We start from the raw sequence: 19,230 nt of genomic DNA on the forward strand, positions 1-19,230 counted from the left end.
AGTTGTGTTCATACAAACGTGATTTCGATCAGCGTGTACAACGGACAACGTACAGCAAGTCAAAGACCAATTTTCCGTACATACCAACCCATGGAATTGAAGCAGACGGTAGTCTCGTTTAACAAGAGAATATACCCACCCCAAAAATTTGTAAAAATATTATCTATTATTTTATTGCTAAAATTTCCCACAAAAACACACTATTTGTATCACAATTAGGCAAAACAATACATATCACACTAATGTGTTGTACAAGGGTGCTAAATGAAGCCTCTCTAAATAGACAGGTTCACCATTTTAATCCCCCCATCGACAAATATTCAATTCTCTATCTATATATATATATAATTGCCTTATTCTGTCTGTCTGTCTGTCTTGCTCCAAAATTGTGTCCTTACCGTGACATGTCCTTACGGTGACAAACAGCGGATTGGCGCTGGGCTCGCCATGGCCCCGCCCCCCCGCACGGATTGGCTGCTCGCCTCGGCTCCTACCCCCGCATGGATTGGCCGCTCGCCTCGCGTCCGCCCCTCTCGCACGGATTGGCCATGTCCTTACGGTGACAAACAGCGGATTGGCCGCTGGGCTCGCCATGGCCCCGCCCCCCCCGCACGGATTGGCCGCTCGGCTTCACGGATTCGCCATGGCCCCCCCGCACGGATTGGCTACTCGGCCTCACGGATTGGCCGCTTGCCTCGGCTCCTCCCCCCGCACGGATTGGCCGCTCGCCTCGGCTCCACCCCCCGCACGGATTGGCCGCTCGCCTCGGCTCCTCCCCCCGCACGGATTGGCCGCTCGCCTCGGCTCCTCCCCCCACACGGAATGGCCTCTCGCCCCGAGGTGAGCGCATCAAGGTCCTGCAGCGGCAGACACACACACACACACATCAGATCACACTCACTCTCACACACACCTCACACACACATCAGATCGCATCCACATACTCACAACATCCCGTGATATCGCTTGCTTCTCGGCGGCGATACTGTCCAGTGATCTTCCAGGACCTGCCAGAGGATCACATGGCCGGAAGCATGTGGTATCTCCGGATGTTGTGATTGTGTCAGCGCGTATGTGCGATATCGTCAGTGTGTGTGTGTGAGTGTATGTGATCGGATGTGTGTGAGTGTGTTCTGATGTGTGTGTGTGAGTGTATGCGATCGGATCTGTGAGTGTCGGCAGAGGAGCACGGCGTGCAGCACAGCTGCTGGGATCGCCCACCGGTGGGCACAGGGAGAAGTGGGGTGTGTGTGTGAGTGTATGCGATCAGATGTGTACGTGTTTACTGTCTGATGTGTGACTGTGGAGCACGATGGGGGGTGCGCAGCATGGGGGATGGAGCACGATGGGGGGTGCGCAGCATGGGGGATGGAGCACGATGGGGAGTGCGCAGCATGGGGGATGGAGCACGATGGGGAGTGCGCAGCATGGGAGATGGAGCACGATGGGGGGTGCAGCATGGGGGATGGAGCACGATTGGGAGTGTGCAGCATGGGGGATGGAGCACGATGGGGGGTGCGCAGCATGGGGGATGGAGCACGATTGGGAGTGTGCAGCATGGGGGATGGAGCACGATGGGGGGTGCGCAGCATGGGGGATGGAGCACGTTTGGGAGTGCGCAGCTTGGGGGATAGAGCACGATGGGGAGTGCGCAGCATGGGGGATGGAGCACGATGGGGAGTGCGCAGCATGGGGGATGGAGCACAATGGGGAGTAGGGATGGAGCACGATGGGGGGTGCGCAGCATGGGGGATGGAGCACGATGGGGGGTGCGCAGCATGGGGGATGGAGCACGATGGGGGGTGCGCAGCATGGGGGATGGAGCACGATGGGGGGTGCACACCTCCCCCCAAAACACACACACACACACTGCCACACAAGCACCGCACAACACACCACACACACACTGGGAACCACAAACACTGCCCTACACAGAAACCCACACACACAGACAACGCCGCACACACACAACACCCAACACACAAACACCGCGGCACACACAAATATACGCACATACTGCACAACACACACATTGTGTGACGCCCTGGGCAAGCCAGGGGTCACAGGTCATCACACCACCACACCCTACACCCCAGTTAGGAACACCTTGTTGCCTTCCTCCAGGGGCTGGTGTTCACACCAGGGGGTGGGCCAGGCGGTTGGCTCCGCCCACCGAGGAGTACACAGCCCTGGAGGCGGGAGAAACCAGGCAGAGTTTAGCTCAGGCAGAGCTTGAGTGAGGAGCTAAGTAAACAGTGAAAGTGAGAGGAAGCAAGATAGAGAAAGGAGGAGGAAGTGGAGAGAAGTGAAGTAGTAGAGGAGCAGAAGAAAAGAATAGTAAAGCCTGAAGTTGGTCCGGCTGTGTGCCAGGACAGTGTCAGCAAGGTCAGCAGACGGCGGTGACAGTCTGGAGGGGGACTGCTCGGAGGTTGCTGGAAGGACCGCGGACGGGTAGTGGCCCGGCGGTCTGGAGCAGTATACGAAGAACAGTCAGCACCAGGGCAGGGGCCTCTCGGACCCCGGCAAGGCTAGGAGTCGCCGTAAATTTGCCAAATCCATCAGTGAAGGGGACGTCTGTCTCCAAACAACCAAGTCCCGATTGAAGGCAACAGTCCAACCATTGAAGAGAGACACCGCCACCGCCAGGGCACCAGTTTCTCAGGGCCAGCGCCTGCGGGCAAAGTAGGGCTCCTCCAGCCTATATCCAAGCCGGGGAGCGGGTTACCGGTGGGAACCCATCGCTACCAACACAGAAACATCAGGTGCAGGAAAAGGGACATCACCGTCACCTACTGGGGAAAGCAAGTGCAGCCGTCCGTGGGAACCGTCTTTCCAGCCGTGTGTTTTACCGAGAACTGTGTCATCGTCTCAGGCTGAGTGAGTACCACAAGGCACAGCGCTGCCCCTCCGCGCCCCTGTGCCCACTAAGCCCTGCATCTCCCAACTCATCACTGGGCCCCGGGATCACCAACCCCTACCCATGGAGGGGCAACACAACAACTGGCTGCTCCATACCATCCTTCCCGGGATCCCCATACAGAGCAGCGGTGGTGCTAACAAATCACCACAACCGTGGGTGGCGTCACGGACAATAAACAATCCCCACACCCAAACAACCACCTCTTTCACTCACGGGCGAGGAGCGCCGCTCGAGTCCCCGGGATCCGGCCCATCGCTCGAGCCACCGAGCAGCGGCAGCAGCAGGCCGCAGTGCCCGCCGGACCCGAGCAGAAGTGAGAGCGCGGCGTCCCCTCCTCCGCCCGCGACAACTTGGCGTCACGAACAGGATCTTACCGCTCTGCCGTTGGGTAGAGGTGCGCCTTGTGACCGCCGGAGGTATCCGGCTGAAAAATTTCAGAAGTCGCCATCTTTGGCGCGAAAAGTTCCCGCTCGAGCGTCTTCTCGAGTAGCGGAGGCGCGAAGGCCAAAACTCCGCCCCAATAGAGGAGGGGCCGGAAAGAAGCTAAGGGGGACGCGATGGCGGCTGGCTGCATGTGAGAGCAGCTATAAAAGCAGGGACGCCAGGACTCTGCGGACATCTTGTTCCTGGGAGAGGCCGCCAGCAGCATGTGGATGCCGTCCCGCAACACCGTAGCCCCCGCGCCTGGAACCGCGGCGTGGGTGGAGATCCGGACCGCGCAGCTCTACCAACGGCTGCAGGTTAAGATGCAGCTCCTCATGGAGGAGTGGGAGACCGACATGGCGGACGTTATAGCAGCCGTGCGGAGACGTGAGGAGGAAGCGGAGGAAGGGAGGGTGAGTGACCCACGCCCCGATGCCCTGGAAGGGCCGGTCATCGCGGCTGCGGGGCCCGGTCCAAGCCCTCTCCCCCCGCTGCCTCCCTCGCCACCCGTCTCGGAGGCCGTGACCCCGCCACTAGGCCTGCTACCACCGCAACCGGTAGCACTACCCAGCATGCCCGCCCAGGCGGGCCGACCTGCAGCCGGAGCCCGTAGTCGACCGGAGATGCTGCCTTGGAAGGCTCCAAAAACCGCACCGGAGGCGTCTCCAGAGAAAGTCCCTGAGCCGGAGCCGATGACCCGCTCCAAGCCGGAGGCCCAGCTGCGGAAAGCCCCTGTGCCCATCCCCCACACCTCGGCTGAGGTAGCGCTGGGTTGTCGCTGCAAGGTGGCACCCAAGGCCAAGACACCGCGGGACTTGTCGCCCAGATCCCTGACAGTGGGCAACGTCCAGAATGTCCCGCGGGGCCCGACCCGTGCGCCGGAGCTCGCAGCAGCGCCGTATTGGGACAGGGAGCCGGTACCGCTGGGCCTGGAGATCGGTGAGAGAGAGAGGAAAAAGGCGGAGCTGGTGGCCCGAGCAATTAGAGAAAAGGAGAACCTCCGGCAAGCAACATTCCGTATCCGGGGACCGCTGTATGAAGGACAGGTGAGGCGGTTTGATGTCCGCCGGGACTATGGGTTTATATACGAACCGGGCCTGGAGGCCGAAGTGTTTATAGCCCGGCGGGATGTGAATGCCCACCTGCCCGAGGAGCACCCCGGCCGTAACCTGATGCTGGGTGACATAGTGCAGTATACCTGGCACTGTGGAGAGAGGGGGTGGTTCGCCCTAGATGCCAAACTGCGGGGCAGCCAGGAGAGCCGAGTGAGTGCTGCACCCTCTCCCTCAGATGAAGCTGAAAGTCCGGAGTAGGGCAGCGGAGCACCGTTGTCCAGTCCCCGTTGGGACCCCCTGTTGTATGTTTGAAAAAGAATGATAAGCAAAAATGATTACCGAAGTTTCATCAGATTGTCTACAACCGTGATTGAGAGAAAACCGGCCGTTGCTGGCACCGTTGTCCCCGTGGGGACCGTTTAAAAGGTTTTGCATGGAGAACTTTCCATGGACAAGCCCGTGAACTTGCAGGGCAACCACAAACGTTAGTGGCTTGTAAATAAGTTGTTTTACCATTACCGTTTCCGCAGTTGCCGCCTCCAGAGAGGCAGGTTGGAGGGAGGGCCCTCAGCAGAGCAGGCTGGGGCCCAGCCACCACAGGAACTGGTGGCTACCCTCTGGAGGGGAAGGACAGATCCCGCTCGGGTAACTGGTGCTGGACTTGGGGTCAAGGGGTGCTGCCTGGGTTTTAGGGGCAGCATCAGGGCCAGGTTGCTTGGGTGGGAGAGAGCGGAAACCGTAACCGTAAACCGTTAGTAACGTTTAAGCAATGAACCTCCCGCTGTGGGATGATGCCATAAATTGTTATGTTTACCTTTTTATATATATTTTCAGAAAATAAAACCGGTGTTGGACGGGCAGCCCGCGGACGGTCTGCATTTTGCTAAGGGGGAATGTGACGCCCTGGGCAAGCCAGGGGACACAGGTCATCACACCACCACACCCTACACCCCAGTTAGGAACACCAAGGCTACCAAAATCCTTGTTGCCTTCCTCCAGGGGCTGGTGTTCACACCAGGGGGTGGGCCAGGCGGTTGGCTCCGCCCACCGAGGAGTACACAGCCCTGGAGGCGGGAGAAACCAGGCAGAGTTTAGCTCAGGCAGAGCTTGAGTGAGGAGCTAAGTAAACAGTGAAAGTGAGAGGAAGCAAGATAGAGAAAGGAGGAGGAAGTGGAGAGAAGTGAAGTAGTAGAGGAGCAGAAGAAAAGAGTAGTAAAGCCTGAAGTTGGTCCGGCTGTGTGCCAGGACAGTGTCAGCAAGGTCAGCAGACGGCGGTGACAGTCTGGAGGGGGACTGCTCGGAGGTTGCTGGAAGGACCGCGGACAGGTAGTGGCCCGGCGGTCTGGAGCAGTATACGAAGAACAGTCAGCACCAGGGCAGGGGCCTCTCGGACCCCGGCAAGGCTAGGAGTCGCCGTAAATTTGCCAAATCCGTCAGTGAAGGGGTCGTCTGTCTCCAAACAACCAAGTCCCGATTGAAGGCAACAGTCCAACCATTGAAGAGAGACACCGCCACCGCCAGGGCACCAGTTTCTCAGGGCCAGCGCCTGGGGGCAAAGTAGGGCTCCTCCGGCCTATATCCAAGCCGGGGAGCGGGTTACCGGTGGGAACCCATCGCTACCAATACAGAAACATCAGGTGCAGGAAAAGGGACATCACCGTCACCTACTGGGGAAAGCAAGTGCAGCCGTCCATGGGAACCGTCTTTCCAGCCGTGTGTTTTACCGAGAACTGTGTCATCGTCTCAGGCTGAGTGAGTACCACAGTGCCGCAAGGCACAGCGCTGCCCCCCCGCGCCCCTGTGCCCACTAAGCCCTGCATCTCCCAACTCATCACTGGGCCCCGGGATCACCAACCCCTACCCACGGAGGGGCAACACAACAACTGGCTGCTCCATACCATCCTTCCCGGGATCCCCATACAGAGCAGCGGTGGTGCTAACAAATCACCATAACCGTGGGTGGCGTCACGGACAATAAACAATCCCCACACCCAAACAACCACCCCTTTCACTCACGGGCGAGGAGCGCCGCTCGAGTCCCCGGGATCCGGCCCATCGCTCGAGCCACCGAGCAGCGGCAGCAGCAGGCCGCAGTACCCGCCGGACCCGAGCAGAAGGGAGAGCGCAGCGTCCCCTCCTCCGCCCGCGACAATTGCACAAAACATACCGCCCCCCAAAACACACACACACACACACCACACCCACACAAACCGCGCAACACACATACACAACGCTACAGACACACAGCGCTCCACAAATAACGACACACAACGCAACACACAAACAACACCGCTCTCACCCCCCGCCACACCCAGAACATGTACAGCCCCTACACAAACACTTGGTAACTACAGACAACAACATCTATATATATATATATATATATATATAAAACAAAAATCATACATCAACTACACAATACGTAAATTCTAGAATACCCGATGCGTAGAATCGGGCCACCTTCTAGTTAATGGATAATCATAATACCTTCTTGTCTCTTCCGATTTGCAGACAAGAAGGTATTAGTTTCCATTGTGTCAATGGACAGCATGGAGCCGCACATGAACACAGTCATATCTGCAATTTGCTGACATGACTGGTCTATGAATTGGCACGTTCATCTGAAGGTATCCAAGGAAAAATGAAGTTTTAACATACTGTTCCACTGGTGCATAGCTTCTGATGTGAGAGCATAGGGAACGATATGCTAATGACCCTTTGCTGCGAGCATCAGCCGAGGGTCATGCAACTGTGATCTGATCTTGCGATCGTATCACAGCTGTGGAGAAGAGAGAGGGAGCACTTTCTTGCTCTCCTCCCCGGCCTGTCTCTGCGTACATCGCACTGCAGTAGGATGACATGCGAGTGCAGTGCGATGTTTCACACGCTCCCATAGACTTGTATGGGGGTGCATGAGCCGAGACTCGCTGCCAAATGCAGCATGCTGCAGATCATTTCTCAGGCCTCTATGGCATGAGAAATCAATTGCAGATGGACATTGCCCCATAGTTTTGCACTAGAGTGAGAACAATCCGATGTTTTATCAGATTGCACTCCTCCGTGCAAAACGCAAGTGGAACTGAACCCTTAGAGGAAGGATTTCACAACGGAAACTAATGGTCTGGCAGCACAGGTCTTAGAACAACAGTAAAGCGGGCTTTACATGCTACAATATCGTAGCAATTGCTAGCGATATCGTACGCAAAAGCACCCGCCCCCGTCGTGCATGCGATTTCGTGTGATCGCTGCCGCAGCGAACATTATCGCTACAGCAGCGTCACACGCACTTACCTGGTCGGCGTCGTCTCTGTGACTGCCAAACAATCCCTCCCTCAAGGGGGACGGACGTTCGGCATCACAGTGACGTCACCGCGACGTCACTAAGCAGCCGGCCAATCAAAGAGGAGGGGTGGAGATGAGTGGGACGTAACATCCCACCCACCTCCTTCCTTCCGCATTGTGGCCGGCGGCAGGTAAGGAGACGGTCCTCGCTCCTGCGGTGTCACACATAGCGATGTGTGCTGCCGCAGGAGCGACGAACAACATCGATAATCAACCATTACCGATTTTTGGTTTTGAGACGACCTCTCCATGGTGAACGATTTTCACCATTTTTAAAGTCGCTTAAGGTCGCTGGTCAGTGTCACACGCTGCGATATCGTTAATGATGCCGGATGTGCGTCACTAACAACGTGACCCCGACGATAAAACATTAACGATATCGTAGCGTGTAAAGCCCCCTTAAGTGTGAGGAAAAACACTGTTGTATTTCCCAAATAGAGTCCAAGAATAATTGAAATTGAAAAAGTCTTGGTATTTATTTCAATCTTTTATTTGCAGAAGAAGGGAATTATTGTACAATTGCAGAGAGTCCGCCTAAAAACGTTTCGGCCTAATCTCGGCCTTCATCTGGTCGGACAGACTGACTAAATGCGTGGGAGATCCACGAAGGCAGAATGCTGGTATGAGCAAAGATATCTGGATATGAAATTATCTAGTGATGAAGATAGATAATCAATCAGGAGTCAGTAATAGAAATTCATCACAGTTGTCATGATTCCGTATATGAGAAAGGGCTACAGCCTCTGCTTATGTGCACGTTTCGTGTCCTTTAAAGTAAGGCAGGATACCAATCTGTATATAAATTGCAAAATGGCAATATGGAACCAGGCCTGTATGTAGTGTGGCTGATGGAGAGCCGAATCAAACTCATGCAATTGGCACATTGATCAGCACTCTTAGCATATAACCATATGCCTCTGCGAAATTATGCAGATGGATGGATCTAATGAGGGGCTCTCAATGTCCAGGATTAAGGGATTAGGCAGTAAAATGGAGAGGTATGGCGGTTGCTGGGAATACCTTTGCCTCTATGCAGGCATACATGGAAGAGGTGAACCGTGTGTGGGCCCCTTGCGTCTGGTGAGGCAAGGGGCCCACACACGGTTCACCTCTTCCATGTATGCCTGCATAGAGTCAAAGGTATTCCCAGCAACCGCCATTCCTCTCCATCCATCTGCATAATTTCGCAGAGGCATATATATAAAGGAAAGGATTTCATCGCACCTCCCGGATCTGTGGTTTTTCTAGCGCAGCATCAAACCCGGTTTCTTCTATCTACCCTGTGTTTCTCCTGCACCTGTGTAAGATGGTGGACTGCCTGTGCTTACATCTTCAGGAGTCCGCTCCTGGCTTGTGGTTGCCTAAGTAGCCCTTTGCCCGCAGACACTGGCCCGTGGGATCTCTGAGCCGTGGCGGTGGCCTGTTATCCCCCTCGGTGGGCTGTTGCATTCAGTCGGGACTTTGGGTGGGACAGGACCTCTAGTCCTGGCCGCAATCAGTTATTTAGCTAGCCCCCAGTCGCTTCTGGACCTAGCTTCAGGGTCTGAGTACCCCCCTTCGTGCTCCGGTTTCCGAGTCGGTTCCCCGGGTCGGTAACGGTGAGCCACTACCCTGTACCGGTCCACCTCGGTTCCACCGAGCCGTCTTCCCGGCTCCTGCAGACGGAGACCGCTGTCTGCCTCCTAGCCAAAGGCATCAGGGCTCCTACCCTGGTACCTGTTCAATTTGGGTTCTCGCCTCTGCTGGAGCTGCACACAGCTCCAGCCCACGCACCTCTCCAACTAGAACTCTAGAACAGAACTCAACTAACTACTTTCCCGCCCCAGGCTGTCTGAACTCTTAGGTGGGCATCTTCCAACCACCCGGTTCCGCCGCCTGGTGTGTCCATCAAGCCCTGAGGGGGGGTGACTAGGTTTTAAATGGTTGGCTGTGTGTTACATGTGGGGGAAAGGTGTAATGCGGGGCCCTATCTGTGACTACCTGGCCCGGCCAGGGCGTCACACATGTGTGGCGCCCCAGGACCTGGTCGCCACAACAGCATTGCCCTCCCAAAGGGTTAATGCTGAGCCTGGAGGTAATTGGGAGGTCCATTGGCCAGCAAGTTTAACATCCAACGCAGTTCTCCCTCCGGCCAGCAGGGGGAGCTCTGAACCTGGGATTCCAGGGAGCATCCCTTAAGTCTGATCTGAGGGAGTAAGTAGTGGTCAGTCTGTAGAGAGCAGTAGAAGTGAACAGACGCAGAGTGAGCTGTCCTGTGGATCTGGGGCCTAGAGCTAGAGTAGCTTGGCCCAGAGAAGCAGGAGTAGCTGAGAGGCAGCGGAGAGACTCGGACATCGGAGTCTGTGGCCACCAGGGCTTAAACATACTCCCTGGTAGCCGAATCCGAAGGGCAGGAGAGCTGCAAGCCCCTGGCCCAAAAACATCCCAAAGGTACAGCTGCAGCATCAAGGCCCGGTGTGGACTCCAGCAGAGAAGCACCAGAGAGAGGGCCTGCGCAGCCTGCTACAGAGGGAAAGGGACGTGCCATCAGTCCCAGCAGCAAAGAGGGCCATTGCTGGATTCAGAGAAGCAGGGTCCTATCACAACAAAGAAAAGTACTGGAGTAGGCCTCATACTCAGCTGGCCAGAAAGATCACCCCAAGTACTTCCAGGCCGACCGGATCCCCATCACCACCTGTAACGGTCTCCCAGGACTGGACTGTTTCCAAAGTAAAAGAGGAAAAGGTAAAGAGACTGTTGTTTGTGCCTGGTTCTTTCATTGCCTGTCGGCCCTGCACCATGTTAGCAACACAACCCCATAGACTTCCACGAGCACTAACAGTGTCCCCGGGGCTCCGTTCCACCTGTGGGGAGCAGTACCACCATTGCTGCCATAACATCACCCCGGAGGCCTCACACAGCAGCGGCGGCTTAATAGCCGCAGACCACAGGTGGCGTCACGAACACAAACTTTGCTCATCAAGCCACATATTCTACTGACACCCACCAGGGCCACGGAGCCGGGCCCAGCCACCACTGACCACCACCGGACTAGTCCAGCCCGGCACCGGGTGTCCCATAGCCCTGGGGTGGGCGAGTCAACTTTGGCGTCACGAACAGGATTTCGTGCCCGGTCACACCGGGTACTGTGCGCCTGAAGAATTGTGTTTTACTGTGAGAAACTGCCGCCATTGCAGCCACTGAGCGCAGGAAGAAGGGGGGCGTGCCTGACAAAGAGCGCGAAGGGAGCGCGCCATCAGAGCAGAGCGCTGTTAACCCCGCGCGACCCAGAAGGGAGTTTGAAAAGTGAACGGAGCCTGGTAAGGTTCACTAAGGGGGAGGAAGATGTCCGACTCGGAGGGAGGGCAGGTGGCTGCCATAGCCCGAGACGCCGCAGCACCAGCCGAAGCAATCCCCATCGCCCCAGCCCCCGCTGTAGCGCCGGTAATGCCGATCACGATGCCGTACATCCCGGGAGCGGAGTGGCTGCCGCAGTACTCCGGGGAGTCCCATACCTTGAGCGACTTCAGAGAAAGTCTGCACAGCTTGTTCCGGGTGTATCCTCTGACTGAGAGCCAGAAGGTGGGCATATTAATGGGGCAGCTAGCCGGCGCGGCCCAGCGTGAAGTGAAGTCCTGGCCTGATACAGATAAAGGGACAGCAACCCAGATACTGGCCAAGCTAAAGAGTACTTTTGACACCCGCACCGCAGCAGAAATAAAGATGAGATTCTTTGGGTGCAAACAACGGGCCACAAACAGCATACGGGACTATGCCTTAAACTTGCAGGAGGCCCTGAAAGCAGTTAAACAGGTGGACCCAGAGAGTGTACGTGAAGAACACAAACTCCTAACTGAGCAGTTCATAGAGGGGCTCCTGTCAGATGCCCACAGGACCCAGCTGCGTATCATGGTCCTGCAGAACCCTGCTCTGGACTTTGCAAAGTTTAAGGACCAGGCCATCCGGGTACTGAGAGAATCTACACTGAATGACCCAGTATCCCTCCGGCCTCTTGCTATCACGTACCCCGGGGTGGTGCCTGCCACACCAGCTGCTGCAGGGGCCGAGGCGCAGTCCCTGGAAAAGGATCCCACTGCAGAGCTCAGACAGCAGGTCCGGGAGCTGACCAAGACTGTAGCTGCCCTGGCCAAGACCGTGCAGTCTCTACAAGTGACCCCATCACCTGCAAGAATCGAGTTGGCCTCCAGCCCAGATGACGTCCCATGGATGCGACAGAGGAGGATTCCGCCGACCCGAGGCAGAGACACAGACCGGTATGATTCAACGGGACAACCGATCTGCCGCCGCTGCAGCCAGGCGGGCCACATTGCACGACACTGTCCTTTAAATGGGCCGAGCCTGGGGCCAGGAGCCGACCCCCAGGTGTAAGGAAGCCCGGCTCAACCCCCAGCCGCAGCAAGTATGTGGGAGGACGCCCGGTCCTTCCTATTGTGCTGGATGGGATCCCTTTGAATGCCCTCCTGGATACGGGGTCCCAGGTAACAACCATCCCCTATAAACTGTACAAAAGATATTGGGCTGATTCAGACATTGACCATGGCCCAGATGATGATTTAACAATTGTGGCCAGTAATGGTCAGCCCTTACCTCAAATTGGGTACAAAGAAGTAACCATTAAAGTGGGGCAGGTAGAATTGCCATGTCAGGGGATGATAATTGTAGATATTGATCGCAAAGAATCTGACCCACTGCTAACCATTGGTACAAATGTGATAGAAAATTGTATTGCCGAAGTGATAATTTTGTTGCAACAGGCGTCTGAAACTGCCAGCTCCGGGCAGCAGCGTGCCCTACAGAGGGAGATCAGAGCCCTGATGAGGAGGCAGCAGGTAGAGCTGGCCGGAGGAGAAATTGGCAGTGTGAGGGTAAGTGACCCCCTCCCCATTGCAATACCCCCAAGAAGTGAAATGTTGATATGGTGTCGGGCAGCAATAGGCCTCAAGGGTCAGGACTACCATGCCTTGGTAGAACCGGTGTATTCAGACAGTAGGCCTGGAGTCCTGATAGCCAGAGGGGTAGCAGACGTCCGCAAGGGGAGAGTTCCCGTCCGTGTCCTGAATTGTGGGGAGGAGGAAGCCAAATTGCCCCGGTACGCCACTGTAGCAAAACTGTACACTGTCAGCAACAATACCATCAAAGCAGTGGAACCCTTGATCCCGTCCGACCAGGCGGAAGACAATGGCTCCAAGGGGCAGCTGGAAGACTGGTGCCAAAAATTACATGTGGGCACCGACTCCACCCCCTCACACCAAAAGCATGGGGTTTACCGGGTGGTACAGGAGTACGAGCGGGTCTTCAGCAAACACCCCCTAGATTTTGGGCAGGTGAAAGGGGTTAAACATCAAATCCCCACGGGTGATCATCATCCCATTAAAGAGAGATACCGCCCTGTACCCCCCGCACAGTATCAGCGTGCCAAAGAAATGTTACGGGAAATGAAGGAGGCTGGGGTTATCAGAGATAGTTGTAGCCCCTGGGCAGATCCACTAGTGCTCGTAAAGAAAAAAGATGGTACAATGAGAATGTGTGTAGATTACAGGCAAATTAACCGCATTACACATAAAGATGCTTATCCACTGCCCAGAATAGAGGAGTCACTAACAGCCTTAAAGTCAGCTAACTATTTCTCCACCTTGGATCTCACCAGTGGGTATTGGCAGGTTCCCGTGGCAGAGGCGGACAGAGAGAAGACTGCATTCACGACACCAATGGGCCTCTGTGAGTTCAACTGTATGCCATTCGGGCTCTGCAACGCCCCAGGGACATTCCAAAGGTTGATGGAGTGCTGCTTGGGCCACCACAACTTTGAAACCGTGCTGTTGTACCTGGATGACGTCATAGTCTATTCCAAGACTTATGAAGACCACCTGAGGCACTTAGCAGAAGTGTTTGAGTCCTTGTCGAAATATGGCCTGAAGATAAAGCCGTCCAAATGTCACCTCTTGAAGCCAAAGGTACAGTACCTGGGTCATGTGGTCAGCGCAGAAGGTGTGGCACCTGATCCGGAGAAAGTCACCGTAATCAAGGACTGGCCAACAACACCCACCACGGTAAAGGAGGTGCGGCAGTTCCTTGGGCTGGTGGGCTACTACCGAAGGTTCATTGATGGTTTCACCAAGATAGCAGCGCCCCTTCAAGATCTCCTGGTGGGCCAGCCAAAGCAGGCTAAGAAGCAGAGCCCTCCATTTGAATGGAGCAGCCAACTAGAAACATCCTTTGTCCGGCTGAAGGGGCTCTCACGGGAGAAGAAATTCTGGCCTACCCTGACTACAGCCAGCCGTTTGTACTGTATACAGACGCCAGCAACGTGGGACTGGGAGCAGTTCTGTCCCAGGTGCAGGGAGGCAGAGAGAGGGTGATAGCGTACGCCAGTAGGAAGCTTCAGCCCACAGAAAGGAATCCAGAAAACTACAGTTCCTTCAAGCTGGAGTTCCTCGCTATTGTTTGGGCAGTGACTGAACGCTTCAAGCACTATCTGGCATCGGCCAAGTTCACCATCTTCACGGACAACAATCCGTTGACACACCTGGCAACAGCCAAGTTAGGTGCGTTGGAACAGCGATGGATGGCCCGGCTGTCTAACTTTGACTTTACCATCAAGTATCGGGCTGGCAAGAAGAATAACAATGCTGATGCGCTGTCCAGAATGCCTCACTTACCCGAGTCGGGAGAAGACCTGGATGAACTCGAAGAGATAGAGTTACCGGCTTTCCATCACCAAGGTGTTTCCCAGTGTGAGCATGCTGTAGGAGTGAAGCGCTCGAGCCAGCACGAGGTCTCGGTCAACCCATTACTCCACCATAATTGGGAAGAGACACAGAACGGTGACCCGGCCGTGCGATTGGTCAAAGAAAAGCTAGCACAAGCTGAGACTCATCTTGGCCCAGATGCTCCAGAAGAAGCCCAGCAGTTGTGGAAGGAGAGGGGACGACTGTTCACCTACCAAGGCAAGCTCTGCAAGAGATATGTCAACTGGCGAACGAATGAACTCGTCTGGCAGATAGTGGTCCCGCAGAGGGATGCTCCAATGGTCCTAGCAGCTTATCATGATAATGCAGGACACTTCGGGTGGAAGAAGTTGGAGACCCTACTCCGTGATCGGTTCTACTGGGTGCACATGAGAAAGACAGTCGAGAAGTGGTGCCGAGACTGTGGTCCGTGTAACCTGAGGCGGAAAGATGATGCCAGCCAGAGGTCTCCCCTACAGCCAATTGTCACGAAGCAGCCCCTGGAGTTGGTGGCCCTGGACCACGTGAAGTTAACACCAAGCCGGTCAGGCTATGTGTACGCCCTCACCATTGTGGACCATTACTCTCGTTTCCTGATAGTAGTGCCCGTGAAGGACCAGACAGCCAGAACAGCAGCGAGATGGAGAATAGATGAAGCCGGTCTTTTTTAGCGCTAGTAATAGATCTATTAACTCAGGTTATCTTTGTGAATAAATTATGCTTTATTTGTGACAGTCTAAGTCAGATAAAATAAAGCTCTTGTTAACACTACGCGTTTCAGCAGGAATATACTGCTTTCCTCAGCTAAAAAAGACCGGCTTCATCTATTCTCCATATACTTTCACTCCCTTATGGGATTCCGGTTCTAAAGCTGCTGATAGTAAAAGATCTAATCATTCCAAATACCTTGAGGGAAGACAAACGGCCGCAATCAGTTCCAGGATCTCATGAGTCGGTGAACCTAGGAACCAGGAGCAATCATCTCCCCAGGATACTCAGCCTAACATCGGATAACACCAGCCGAGACAACCCCTTATCCTCCAGAGGATTTACATGATCATCACCGAGGTTGTGCGAGGGCGCACAACCTAATCAGGTGAGAAGTTTTCATTACACTATAATTAAATTGTGCCACGGGTGCTTCTCATAGCGCTATCTTTATCTCTAGTGAAGAACAGCAGCGAGAGCATTTCAGGCCTACTTTTGTCGACCTCACGGTTACCCTGAAAGGGTACTGACTGATCAGGGTCCTGCATTCGAGGCAGAAGTGTTCCAAGAGTTCTGTAACATGTACGGTTGTAAGAAAATCAGAACCACACCGTACCACCCCCAAACCAATGGATTGTGCGAGAAGATGAACCATGTGGTTATTGATATGCTCAAGACTCTACCTTTGGAAGAAAGAAACCAATGGCCAGAAAAGTTACCAGATCTGGTAGACTTGTACAACCATATCCCGGTAAATTCGACCAACTGCAGCCCTGCTTACCTGATGCGAGCCAGACCTGGCAAGTAACCTGTAGACTTTGAGATGGGGACTGTGTCACCTGAGGCGGTTCAGGAAATAGAGGATTGGGATACAGAGCGGCAGCAGCGGTACCGTAAGGTCCAGGAATGCGTAGAGAGGAGCCTGTCTCAAGCAAGAACAAGAAAAGAGCAGCATTACAATCAAACAGCCCCAGCAACTCCCTTAGCACCTGGAGAACAAGTCCTCAAGAAGAAGCGGAGGACACATAAATTGGATGATCAGTGGGAGAACGAGCCCTACACCATTATCCCCTCCAACTTTGACAATAGTAAGGTATGCCTCATAAGCAGGGATGAAGGCAAGACCTATCAAGCAGTTTCTCGGGACCGCCTGAAAGCGTGCCCTGAACGGTGCAGAACCCAAAAAGCAGTAGAAGAAGTACAAGAAAGTCCCCAAAGCCAAGAAAAAGAGGAAGAGATGATCCAAACAATCCTTGGAAAATTCCGCAAAACTTGGACCCGAATAAACAATGCCATAGTGGTACCAGTCTTGACGTTCCCGCAGTTGGTCGAGCCAGAAACAGAAGAGGTTCCAGATCCACCTAAAGAACCGCCCGCTCCAACACGAGGTGACACGCCAGCAGTGGAACAGGAGGTTCAACCCCCTGCCAGTGGTGAACCTGCCGTACCCTTGGCGAATCTGAGATCCCGTAGGCAACCGACATGTATCCCTGTCAGGGTTAGGCCTACCAATCACACGGGGGGGGCAGACACTCTAAGTAGTCAGGGACAAACCCCAGAGCTACGCCGGTCCCAACGTAGCACTCGGGGACAGCCCCCTCCAAGGTATAGAACATAGAAAGTAAAATACCTAACAGAATGTAAATAGTTATGTGAAATGTCTGTAATGTTGTGTATAAAATGCTTTTTTGTCTTAGGCGATTAAGTAAATGGACAATTGGGCCACTGGACTATGGGTGGTCAACACCAAATTGTTCATAGTTAGCACCAGCGTGCTCAACACCCCTGAAGAAAAACCCGTCCGGCGTGCATAGAGTGGGGTCATCAATGCTCTGATGCACGCCCAGAGCCTACGTTGGGGGTTTGATCGCGGCGGGTCCCCCATGGAGCAGTGTAATGGACACCCGGCAGGGAGCCACACTGAACTCTTATAGTAGTGTTTAAGTTTGTAACGTTTAAGTAATGCGCCTCCCATAATGGGATGAAATGTTGTAACATGTTATGTTTGTTTCCACAGTCCGGGAGTACTGAATTTAACTAAGGGGGAGTGTGGCGCCCCAGGACCTGGTCGCCACAACAGCATTGCCCTCCCAAAGGGTTAATGCTGAGCCTGGAGGTAATTGGGAGGTCCATTGGCCAGCAAGTTTAACATCCAACGCAGTTCTCCCTCCGGCCAGCAGGGGGAGCTCTGAACCTGGGATTCCAGGGAGCATCCCTTAAGTCTGATCTGAGGGAGGAAGTAGTGGTCAGTCTGTAGAGAGCAGTAGAAGTGAACAGACGCAGAGTGAGCTGTCCTGTGGATCTGGGGCCTAGAGCTAGAGTAGCTTGGCCCAGAGAAGCAGGAGTAGCTGAGAGGCAGCGGAGAGACTCGGACATCGGAGTCTGTGGCCACCAGGGCTTAAACATACTCCCTGGTAGCCGAATCCGAAGGGCAGGAGAGCTGCAAGCCCCTGGCCCAAAAACATCCCAAAGGTACAGCTGCAGCATCAAGGCCCGGTGTGGGCTCCAGCAGAGAAGCACCAGAGAGAGGGCCTGCGCAGCCTGCTACAGAGGGAAAGGGACGTGCCATCAGTCCCAGCAGCAAAGAGGGCCATTGCTGGATTCAGAGAAGCAGGGTCCTATCACAACAAAGAAAAGTACAGGAGTAGGCCTCATACTCAGCTGGCCAGAAAGATCACCCCAAGTACTTCCAGGCCGACCGGATCCCCATCACCACCTGTAACGGTCTCCCAGGACTGGACTGTTTCCAAAGTAAAAGAGGAAAAGGTAAAGAGACTGTTGTTTGTGCCTGGTTCTTTCATTGCCTGTCGGCCCTGCACCGTGTTAGCCACACAACCCCATAGACTTCCACGAGCACTAACAGTGTCCCCGGGGCTCCGCTCCACCTGTGGGGAGCAGTACCACCATTGCTGCCATAACATCACCCCGAAGGCCTCACACAGCAGCGGCGGCTTAATAGCCGCAGACCACAGGTGGCGTCACGAACACAAACTTTGCTCATCAAGCCACATTCTACTGACACCCACCAGGGCCACGGAGCCGGGCCCAGCCACCACTGACCACCACCGGACTAGTCCGGCTCGGCACCGGGTGTCCCATAGCCCTGGGGTGGGCGAGTCACATGCATTTGTGGTGGAAAAACCCTGAAAGAATTGACATGCTGCAGAAGTAAAAATCAAAAAAACTGAATTCTGAATTCCCTGCACTTCAGGGTCAGCATGCTGCTCGCCGGGATTACATACAGATCACATAAGTAGCAGAGCTGGGTTTGTCATGTACCGCCCCTGTGTTGGTCGGGACGCTCGGATCCGGAATCGTGGCTCGAGTGGGGTTCCGGACCCGGCTTGGGGGACACTTTGATCTTTAGAAAGGGGGGTATTTACAGGGGAGAAGTTCGTGACGCCACCTGTGTTTGCGGTAATGGGAGTACCGCCGCTGCTGGAGGGAGTACCGGGGCAGATGGTGTGGGGGCAGCAAGGTGTCAGTAAGGTGTCAGTCCCTCCGCAGGTAGGGAAAGCTTCGGACTCAGGGTTTTTGGTGGTTATGGTGGTTATTTAGGGTGCAGGGGACCAGGGTACTCACTGTGGTAGTCGTGGTTATAATAAGGATTATAAAGTAGACACTCACACTGAAGATAAACCAAAGTCTCTGTGCATCACAGTCACTACAGGGGAGCCCGTCCAGGTGTCGTCTCCCACCGGTGTCACTTGGTAATCCGGACCCTGCCTCCGTGCACAATTTAGTTGTCTGTTGTCGCCACTTGGCGTGAAGCTGTTGGGGCCCCACTATCTATATGAAGTGTAGCTGTGCTCTTGATGGCTGGCACTTGGGATTTCAGTGGGTTGCTTAATCTGGAGAACCCTATCCCCTGCGGTGTGCTGTCGCCTTCAATCTCTGAGCTCTTAGGGAAGTCCGTCAAGATACTCTCCCTGCCAGGTTAATTATCAGGACGTTGAATCGGTTCCTGACCAAGGGTCCTGTACCCTGTCGTGCTCGGTACCGGTCCGCTGTTTGGGCTTGCTGATGCCGACAGTCCTCCAACACTATGTCCGTT

At 54.7% G+C, this 19,230-nt stretch overlaps 2 protein-coding genes across 2 annotated transcripts in view; one reads left to right on the top strand and one right to left on the bottom strand.

The window, feature by feature from the left end:
* The window catches only part of RNF207 (ring finger protein 207), a 159,585-nt gene that overhangs the window by 31,529 nt on the left and 108,826 nt on the right, over positions 1-19,230 (bottom strand). The window lies entirely within an intron of this gene.
* The window catches only part of LOC142256854 (intelectin-1-like), a 70,895-nt gene that overhangs the window by 13,853 nt on the left and 37,812 nt on the right, over positions 1-19,230 (top strand). The gene's annotated exons all lie outside the window — the stretch shown is intronic.

Source organism: Anomaloglossus baeobatrachus, chromosome 11 (genome assembly GCF_048569485.1).
Source record: "Anomaloglossus baeobatrachus isolate aAnoBae1 chromosome 11, aAnoBae1.hap1, whole genome shotgun sequence".
NCBI classification, from domain to species: domain Eukaryota; kingdom Metazoa; phylum Chordata; class Amphibia; order Anura; family Aromobatidae; genus Anomaloglossus; species Anomaloglossus baeobatrachus.